Genomic DNA, 9233 nt, shown 5'->3' on the forward strand with positions numbered 1-9233 from the left:
CATTGAAGACATGCTTGTCAAGGTGGAAAAGTACATTTTTCCTGTAGACATTGTAGTATTGGACATCGATGAGGATGCAGATGTACCTTTGATACTTGGAAGGCCATTCTTGTCGACTTTCAAGGCATTGATCGACATGGACAGTGGGATGAGAAACTCACATACCACCTCGCTGAAGCCATGCGACATTATCTTGGCTTTGATGATACTCTTTACTTTCTTGACATTACTAATGAGATTGTTGATGAATATATGCAGGAAATGTTCAATCTGGACCTGTACGAGGGTTTGTTTGACCAAGAGGTGGACAACGAGGAAGTAATGATGCTTGGTTCAATGGAAGAAGTAGCATCTACTTCGGGGATCATGAAGAAGGTGCTCCGGAAGATGAAAAAAGTGAGGAGACGCCACCAGAAATGCCCCAAGGTTATTGGGGATGTGCACGAACCGAACAAGTTGGATGAACCTCTGCTAGGTGGTACCAAGCCCAACAGTTCCCCCTCTACTTTCAAGAGACTCTGCTCATCATGCTTTCAAGCTATGGGTAAGAGGGCAACCTTCATGTAAGAACCCCCGTGAGGTAAGATAAGGTACGTCAAGCTTAGTGACGTTAAACAAGCGCTTCTTGGGAGGCAACCCAAGTGTTTACTGTTGTCTTAGTTGTTAGCTTAGTATTTGCATAAATAAAGTGTTGAGTGTTGGTGTCTTGATTTTTAGTTGCTTTTGCTGTGATTTTATTGTGGACTCTTAATGTCATCATGTGTTTTCATGTGGATTCGACGAAGTTTTGGTCATTCGAGCTAGTTTCTCATGTTTTTTGCTGGTGTATTTCATATAAAAAGGCAGGCTCTGAGTGTGTATACATGTTCAGAAATTTTCTGCAGAGCCTGCAGAGTTTTCTAAGGCATCCAGAGAAAACGCACGAGGGTGCGGAAATTTCGCTCGCCCGTGGTTTTGCATTGCAAGCTCGTCCAGAGAAGGCACAGGGGCGTAGGCGTGGACTCGCCCCTGTGAGCGACCTTGTGACTCCCGCACGCCCGTGGGTAATTTTCGCATGTGCGTGCATCTTCCTGAAAAGACTTAGCAATTTTTCTCGAGAGCACACAGGGGCGTGGATACACGCATGGGCATGGGTAATTTCCACATGCCCGTGTGGATCTCTGCAGCAGAGCTCTCCTCCATCCCGAGAAGAGACAGGGGCGTGCGATTGTCCCTGTGAGTTAGACCTGTGAATGTCCACGACAATACGGAATTTTGGCATGGGCGTGCGAAACACTTAGTGATTCACCTTGGTTAGACAGAGAAGCCACAGGGACGTGCGTCTGCCTCTATGGGTCAGGCGCACGGGCGTGGACATTTTCTGCACGCCCCTACAGTTATGTTCAGAGAGGTTGACTGTTTTCCCGAGAGCACACAGGGGCGTGCGTTTGTCCCTATGAGTCTCTTTGGTGGAGACGCAGGAGTGTGGGTAATTTCCGCACGCCCGTGTGGATGCGTAGAATTGTAAGAGACACGAGTTTTCTTTTAAAATCTTCTTGAATCCTCTTCTCATTCATCTCCAATCACTCGGAAAACCACTCTTGATCAAATTCCTGACTTCTCACAGCTATTTTTAGAGTGATTTCCAGTCAATTTCTACACCGAATCAGAAGTTTTCATGACTATTTTATTGGTAAATCCTTTTACCCTCTCTTCTTCACCAATTTTTGCTTTTAATAGATCCAAAGTCTTGAGTTATTGACAAGGTTTGTCGAAGTAATAATCCCTGGTGAGCTGGTATCAAATCCACAGGGAGTAGGGAATAAAAATACTTAATTAGATTCTTAGCTATGTAAAAGATCAATGATAATGAGTGTGACAATGATTCAATTCTCAACGAGTAAAAAGCAACAAGTAAGAGAGCAAAAAGTAAAGAAGGGGGTAAGGCAATCGATAAAGATGGGGTACCCGGATAATGCTCCGCCTAGGATAATTGTCTCAAGTGCAAGAACCCTCTATTATGCTTCCTAATCAATGCAGTGGTGAGTCGTGGAAATCCTTAATTACATAGTCCCAAATCTAAGGTCAACTATGCCTAACTCTATACATGTCCCGGAGGAGAAATCGAACAATCTTAACACCTCGCACTCGCATAGAGTTGCAATGAGTTCTAGGGATTCCAAGTGATAAATCTCTTCCTTATAATAGACCTAACCCTTTGGTCCAGGTGGAAGGTCCCTAACCACAATTGAGCCATAGATACTAAGATCACCTCAACGCTTCACTCCATTGCACGCGCAACTAAGCCCCAGCGGAAGTTCATCCCTTAGACCATTCACTCTATTATAACCGCAAAGAACTCGAGGAACGGAGGTAGAATATATCACGCCCGAAGGGAAAGGGGACGCTCCTGTACCTCTCGACTCACCCTCTCAACTCTCTTCAACCTAGCTTTGTCTAACGCTCGTGGTGTGTCACTCACTCACAAGGTTACCAACAAGAACTCTCAACCCTAGTGTCACTCTAGGGGGAATGTTCATACAATCAAGAATTCAAGGTTGGAACTCACAATAAACATCAATTTATTGAAAGCATAATAAAGAGGTTCAAAAAAACAAATACATCCTAGGGTTCACAATACCCGAGTACCCACTAGGGGTTTAGCTCTCCATGGAGCTAATTACAATCAAAGAAATAGAATGTAAAAACAATGAATCCATAAAGAAACCCCCTCGATAGTCATGTCGATGGTCTTGTGGAAAGTCCTCTACTCGTCGTCCATGGATTCCCTCGTCTGGTATAGGATACGCCTCCACAGAAGCTCCCCTACCAACCTTCTTCCTAAGGAATGACGATCTTGGAGCCGTAGAAACTCACCAAAACTGTGGCCAATATCCCTCAAAACCCTAGCCGAAGCCCTCTCTCAAGTTGGGGAAAAGATGGAGAAAAGAATACTAAAATCGGGGCTGATTCGGCTTTTAAATAGGGCTGGAATCGGGTGACTACACGGGCGTGGATGCTTCACGCGCCCGTGGGGAATTTCCACACGGGCGTGGATAATTTCCACACGCCCGTGTGGATCCTCTAAACTCCTGTTTTCTCGGCCGTCTGTGAACAGTACCGCTACAGTGTTTTCTACCGTGTTGCTGTAGTTCTCTGCTACAGTATTCGACCTAAATAACTTCCCGAATCCATATTTTCATCGGAGTAACGCAAACGAGCACACATTCACGTCGTGGATCACTTGCATCTTAATGATAGGCACGTTGGTGAAGCTCTTGTTCTATGTGCATAAGTCGGAATGCTCGAGTGTGGCTACCTTTGTGCCCCTCCAAATGGATGTGCCAACTCGAATACGAGGAGGTTGGCACACACTCTATCCTCTCACATCGACCTATGTCTTCGAGTTTGAACCTTAGCAAGATTTCCTCCAAAATTGTGTATTGTAATCCACATTGCTTCTTTCCTTCATACTTGGCCTCACAACCCTACCTGCATAAAAGTAACATAAAAACACACATATTAGTGTAAAAACCTGAGAAAAGTAATGCTCAACATAAAGAATGAATGCTTCGCATTCATATCGCACAAGGACTTATCAGTTATATGCAATTTTCACTATATAATAGTTTATACATGTTTAGGAAGCATTTTACCATGGATTAAGTTGTAATTTTAGAGCATTAACGTGCAACCGTGCGGATTTGACGCCCTGCAGATCCACAGGAGCATGGGTAATTTCCACAGGCCCGTGTGGAATTCTGCAGTATAGTTTTCTGAGCTTTTTTGATCATTTTCTTCGTCATTCATCGCATGTATGGCACCGTGCTCGAAGAAGCAAGGGGGTAAGCGTCCTAGAGACTTCACCTAAGTTGGCACATATTGAATTCTCGAAACCTGAGCATCAGGCTCGATTCGACCGGCTATCGGGACTTAGGTTCAGATAATCCCGGTTCATGGACCTGAGTGTGATGAGTGAGGTCCAGTGAGGTGATTAGTTGGCCAGTGAGATTAACACGCTGATGGCCGTAGGAAGCTAGAGGAGATTATTGTCGATACGAGAGCTAGTTATCTGGCTGCTGACACTGGAAGTACTGGCGTCTTTTGAGTTCGAGCAGCCATATGGGAGATTTTATATTACTGATGCCATACAGTTCAAAGTGTTCAGATGTCATTTTACTATGAGTGTCACTGAGATTTTGATTCGTATGGGCTTGTATGATGAGACATATACAGATACTGCGGATTATGGACATTTGACAATAGATTACCCTGCCATCATGACCCCATGGCAAGCTTACCAAGCCTTGTGTGGATAGGGGCAGTATGAACTGGGAGTGTCCAAGGCTACATATTTGTCCCGACTAAGATACAGGTATTTATTCACCATCTTTAGTTGATTTGTGGATGGCCGAGGCGACAACATGGGTGTTTTGAGCCGGCAGGGGTTACTTTATTTGTATTCCTTGGTCCAGACTGTGCTAATTCACTTGGGGCACGTTGTGGCCGAATATCTACGATACTAGGGCCAGAATAGGAGAGTGGGAGTATTATTTTCTGGTCCTTACATCACTGGACTTATTCTGGGGATGGGCCTCATGGATGCTATTCGAGATAATGAAAAGACAGTTATTCCTTCTTTACTTGGACTCAATACTATTAGAAGGATGGGAGCAGTACGCAGATATGGTCCTGGAGTTCACATTTTGGTTACATCCACCACTGAGAGCACCGAGGGTGGAGGGGATGTAGCGGGGGATTCTGCACCGATGGCGACCAGACCTTAAGGCACCCTAGTACCCTTTCAGGAGCTTATGATAGTATTGAAAAGCTCGAGGGCACTGTGAGTGTACTATGGTCTGAGATCATCGAGATTCATGTGATACAGTTAGTTCACTATACTGAGTTGTGGCCCGTTTTGACGTATTATAGCAGCTACTGATTAGCAGACCCCCGGCATCTCCGACAATCCCATCACCTACTCCAGCATCACCTAATCCACCTGCACCCTTTAATCTAGCACCAGCATCAGCAGCTGAGGAGAGACCTGACGACACCGACACTTGACTCCGCTTTTCATTTTCTTTACTTTTTGTTTTATTTTAGACTTGTATACTCAGAACGGACTTTCCTTATGAGTTTATATTGTTGTCTCGAGTTGTATTCATTGCTTTATCTTCTTTATATACGTGAGTTGTTTTAGTTTATTGAGCTTTACTGAACCCCCTCATGTATGTGTGTAGATAGTCTTGTCAGTATGGTAATTGAGAACCAGTCATGGATACGAACAACGCGGGCCGTGTGTGCTTGACAACCCATTAGAACTTTACTCCCAAGGATTTATCTCTATTAAACGTAACACTTGGAGTCAGGGGAGTATTGTTTCAATTGCCACTCTCACATTTATACTTGATTGATTTATTTTCTATTGTGCTTGCATAGTACATTGGGGACAATGTACATCTTAAGTGTTGCGGGGGTGGGGGGAGGTTCATAGTGCACAAATCTTTTATATTAGTTTGATTGCTATATATGCTAACATAGCTAATAGCAGTTCACCTTAGTTGCAATAATTGTATTCTTCCGTTTAGGAGAGTTTTTAACACTGAATGTTCTTATGCTCTAGTTTTTACTTGAATTCCTAGGAAGTTTTGCCCGATTCACACTTGTTGTTCCACTCACTCTTTAAACTCTTTTGGAAACACAAGTTTGATGTACAAAAAATAAGTCCCTTTTACTTAGAACTTTCAGGAGTATACCTTGGGTTGACTTGAGCGAGTTTAAACACACTTACATGATTTTCGGTTTGTATCATTTTTTATTCAAGTTTTTAGCTAGAGCATTCATTTTTTGTATTTAATGTTGAAACTTTCCTTACTTGCAGAATACTATCTTTGTATGCTTTGGTGAACCTAAGGCCAAGCACTTCCAATATTTACTTCATTTGTACCTTAGTGTTTTAATTTTTGCTTGAGAACAAGAAAAAGCTTAAGTGTGGGGGAGTTTGATAAGTGCATGTGCAATAGGAATGCGAAGTGTTCTTTCATTATGATGAGCATTACTTTTATCAGGTTTTAGTGATAATATACCTGCATTTATGTTACTTTCATACATATAGGGTTGTGAAGCCGAATGTTAGAGAAAGAAGCCAATGTAGATCGTGAATGCACCATTTGGAGGAAATCTTGAGAAGGATCAAACGCGAAGACATAAGTCGGGCTCAAGATGCGAGAATGTGTGCCAACCTCCGTGTATTCAAATTAGCACAATGATTTGGAGGGGCACAAAGGTAGTCACATTCAAGTATTCTGGCATGTACATTAATAGCAAGATCTCCACCGATGAAGCGGTTGTTGAAGAAGCAAAGCGACCTATGACGTAAATGTGTGCCCGTTTACATTATCTCAATGAAAACATGGATTCGGGAGTGTTTCAGACTGGTACTGGAGCAGGACACTGTAGGAAACACTATTGCTATTCATTGTAGCAGGTACTGTTCACAACCGGCCGAGAAAAGGGAATTCCAGAGAATCCACACTGGCGTGTAGAAATTATCCATGCCAGTGTGGAAATTCCACGGGCCGTGTGGTGAATCCACAGGGGCATATGGATGCACGATACCAACCATATTTAAGGCCGATTGCTGCCCCGATTTCAACATTCTTTTCTCCATCTTTTCCCTAACTTGAGAGAGGATGCTTGCTAGGGATTGCGAGAGGTTCTACGGCTTTGACATTACGCTCCGTTTGGAAAAAGGTTAGTGGGAGAGCTTTCGTCGGCACTGATCCAGCGAGGTGTATCGTAGGCCAGACAAAGGGACCCTTTGACGAGTAGAGGCTTCTCCACAAGACCATCGTCATGACTACCGAGAGGTTTTCTATGGATTACTTGTTTTTACATTTGATTTCATTAATTGTAACTAACTCCATGGAGAGCTAAACCCTCTAGTGGGTACTTGAATTTGTGAGCCCTAGGATGTATTTGGTTCATTAAATCTTGTTATTATGGTTTTATTAATTGATGTTTTATTTGAGTTCCAATCTTGAATGCTTAATTGATTGAATGCTCACTTAGAGTGACACTAGGGTTGAGAGTTCACCTTGGTAACGCTTGTGAGTGAGTGACACACCATGAGAGTTAGACAAAGCTAGATTGGAGACGGTTGAGAGGGTGAGTCGAGAGGTAGCGGAGCGTCCCCTTTCCCCTCCGGTGTGATTCATCCTACCTCCATTTCCTCGAGTTCTTTGCGGTTATAGTAGAGTGAATGGGCTAAGGGATGACCTTCCACTGGGGCTTAGTTGCAGAGACAACGGAGTAAAGTGTTGAAGTGATTTTAGCACCTAGGGCTTAATTGTGACTAGGGACCTTTCACCTGGACCAAAGGGTTAGGTCTACATCTAGGAAGAGGATTTATCACTTGGAATCCCTAGAACTCATTGCAATTCTATACGAGTGCGAGGTTGAGAAATTGTTCAATTTATGCTCCGGGACATGTATAGAGTTAGGCATGGTTGACCTTAGATTTGGGATCATGTATTGAAGGATCTACATGACTCATTAATGCATTAATTAGAAAGCATATTAGAGGGTTTTTGCACTTGAAACGATTGTTCTAGGCGGAGCAATATCCGGGTACTCCATTTATATCGATTGCCTTACCCCCTTTACTTGTGCCTTCTCTTTTGTCTCTTTTACTTTTGTTTACATTACATCTTGTTACACAACTATTATTCACTTTTTGCTTAGTTAAGAAACAATTCAAGTATTTTTTATTCCCTACTCCTTGTGGATACGATACCCACTCATTTGGGATTTATTACTTAGACAAACCAGTGCACTTGCGGGACATACGCAAGGGGCGTTGTCAGTTTTCTATCTATGTTGATTGCTGGATATATTTTTAATATACCATAGTTTGTGTTGTTCTAGGCATTGTTATGAATATTCCTATTTGTCTAGGCATTGTCTGGGGGTGTACCCTTGTTATTGAACTATTATTTTGTATTATTCTTGCTATCAGGCTTATACCAGGTCACAGGTTAGCCATTATAGTGATCCGAGGTCAGGATGGACCCTCCCTCACCCTAAGGTTATTGATAAGTGCTTATGTATAAGTATTACTAAGTATACTTTTCTTACATTGAGCATCATTTTTATAAGGTTTTATGTCTCATTCGTGTGTAATTGTGTTCTTTTGTGCATTTAGGGTTATGGAGACAAGTTTTGAAGAAAAAAAGCAAAAATAGATCATTAACATAATGTTTGAGGAACCTCTTGCATCGAACAAGGATCAAGGCAAAAGTTGTGATCATATGCATGTGGGTGTGTGCCAACCTCCAAAGGTGTGCAAATGAACCTACAAATTGGAAGGGCACAAAGGCAGTCAAACACAAATACTCCAAATTGTGTAGTATTTTCAAGAGCTTCATCAACATGTTTGTAAAAGAAGATGCGACATGATCTACAGCATGGTTTTGTGCCAAACCATGTGGCCTCAAAGAAAGAAGAATATTTCGAGAATATTATAGTACGTACTGTAGCAAATCACTGTTTACAAGTTACTGTAGTAGTGACTACCTATTCACAGTGTGTGGAAAATGAAGAACCTAAAAATCCACACGGCTATGTGAAAATTCCACAAGGGCGTGTGAAATCCTGATTTCAACCTTTTAAATACCGCTTCGAAGAGTCATTTTCAGGATCTTTTTCTATCTTTTGGAGAGGGCACGACTAGAGTTTGGAGAGGTTTTTGCTGGGATTTTGGAGCCTTTCTACTACTTTGGACATTGATTTCCTTCGAAAGAGAGTTATTGGGGGAGATTTCACCGGCATAGATTCGGTGAGGTGTGCCCTAGGCTCGACGAAGGAGTCTTTGAAAAAGAAGAAGTGGCTCTTGGAGACCATCACCATGAACGACAAGGCGGTTATCTTTATGGAGTGTTTAAACTTACTTTTGATTTTATCTTTGATTTTGTATCACTCTATAGAGAGCTAAACCCCTTGTTGGTATTTGGACTTGTAAACCCTATGATGATTATATTTCATTAACTTCTTTTATGTTTCCTTTAATTGATGTTGTAATTAAGTTTCAATCTTATCTACTTATTGGTTTGATTTTCCCTTAGAGTAACACTAGGGTTGAGAATCCATCTAGTCATCCTTTTGAAGGGTGGCCATCTCCATTAGGGTTAGACTTAGCAAGATTGAAGGAGGTTGATAAGGTGAGTCGAGAAATAGCGGAACGTCCCCTTTCC

Source organism: Dioscorea cayenensis, chromosome 9 (assembly GCF_009730915.1).
Source record: "Dioscorea cayenensis subsp. rotundata cultivar TDr96_F1 chromosome 9, TDr96_F1_v2_PseudoChromosome.rev07_lg8_w22 25.fasta, whole genome shotgun sequence".
Classification (NCBI taxonomy): domain Eukaryota; kingdom Viridiplantae; phylum Streptophyta; class Magnoliopsida; order Dioscoreales; family Dioscoreaceae; genus Dioscorea; species Dioscorea cayenensis.